The sequence below is a fragment of the Protopterus annectens genome, chromosome 4.part0, assembly GCF_019279795.1.
Source record: "Protopterus annectens isolate FY-2018-M chromosome 4.part0, PAN1.0, whole genome shotgun sequence".
Taxonomy (NCBI): domain Eukaryota; kingdom Metazoa; phylum Chordata; order Ceratodontiformes; family Protopteridae; genus Protopterus; species Protopterus annectens.
The window spans coordinates 1,018,208,409-1,018,210,285 of record NC_056733.1 but is presented as its reverse complement, the minus strand read 5'-3'; positions in this window follow the sequence as shown (position 1 = coordinate 1,018,210,285).

The following is a 1,877-nucleotide window of genomic DNA, read 5'->3' as shown; positions in this document are numbered from 1 at the left end:
TCTGTCCTTTCCACACCCTCCCTGATGGATGTGGATATGTACACCTGCTCTGCTTAGGCAGCAACTAGTGTTTTGTAAGTGTTGGTCATGATCAGCTGATTGACTCTGCACCAGTTGCAGTCCTCCGCTAGCTGATTGAATGTGACACAGCTGTGGTAACATTCCCATAGCCAATTGCATGGAAAAACACTACAATATTTAGGAACATCATGTTGTTGTTGGGCCGTGAAAATCACTGTGAATGGAACCTAGAACTGGTGTTTGGCAAACATCATCACAGATGGGTTTGGGATTTACCTCCAACAACACACACTGTGGAAAATGGCAAACAGACAGGAAGGGATGTGCCAGGCATGACTACAGAATGTAAGTGTTGCTGTTCTTAATTTAGAGTAATGCTGGTTTAACAGTGTGTGTGGTTATGGCTAGTCTGCCTGTTTTAAGATCTGTCATGACAGTGAGATGTTTGTGAGGAAACCCCCATCTGTAGGGTCATCTGGAGACTGGTTGGTGTGTTGAACCTTTTGTTCCTTGTATTACTCACAGAACACCTATCTGAGAACAGCAGAAGCATAGTGTGAGGATTGCAGTCAGTACATGGTGACAGCCATGAGAGTTACTGACTTCATATCCCAGATTGGACATACATCACAAAACGCACTGGTATGACAGTAAATGTCTGAGGTTACCACAGCACCATGCCAATATTGTGCCAGTGTTCATAGCACTACTCACACGTCTGTCATCCTTTGTACATATGTCATGCAGGATATGTGCATGTGTTCCCCTTGCTCTGCAACTGTTCTAGATCTGGAGTCTTTTGGTAATGGGAATATCTATGAATGCTGTTATAAGTAATCCTGACGGTTGCTGACTATTACTGGCCCTTATCTGTTATAATACGGCAACACTATAGCCCATATGTCCCATCTCAGCTGGCTATGGCACCAGGCACCAGCAGGTCTGGGTCCCAGCCTGGGACCTCCTCCTCCTCCATTGTCCATGCATGACCTTTGGGTGGAACTGCTGCAGGTGATGGTGCTTGGCCCCCCCGGGAGCGGGGAAGAACAGGAACCTGTCACCCATCGTCAGGTCCAGTCCATGGTGTGTAGGGAGCTCTGCAAAGAGTTTCAAGACCACCAATGCCAGCTTGAGGGCTGCATGGTGCACTCAGAGGGTCAGCCTGCACCTGCTACCTAGCTCCCAGCACAGCAACTTTTGAGGCCGTGTAAGTGCAGTGGTGACTTACCATGAGTGGGGACCTCAGTCCCACTGTTTCCATTTGGGGGCTCATGGGATTTCAACTTCAAAACACCCCTCCCCATCCAAGGTGTCCACCCCCACATGTGTCATATACTGCCCCTGTATGCTGTCTTGTCTGTCATCCTACTCAACTTATCCTCCCCAGGCATACCTACTCTCTTTCCCCAACATCCCACTCGTACCTTCAAATATGGGCAATCTGTTCCCAAATAATATCTTGCCCTATAAATAGCTGTCCATTCCACACACGTGTCCACTGGGCACATTTAATGTGGTCTAATTGGCATCACAACATATTATTATTGTCCTCACCCCTCTCTGAGGGGTTTGACTGTCCAAACCTACCTCCAACTTCAGTGCATATGCACAGCTGTTGCTGTAGAACACATGGACAGCAATGGATCTTCCCTACACCTTTCCTGCACATCCCTAGCTATTTTCCCTACTGTCTTTCCCTCTTCGTGCCCCTTTTTCACCACTGTCCTATCAACCCTTTTTTCTTTTCTTTCAAGGAAACTAGCGTGGGGGTAAGCGGGAGTAAGCACTTTTAAGCATTAGTAAGCGGCTTTGCGCAGGTTTGCAAGACAGTAAGCACTGTGTACACAAAGTAAGCA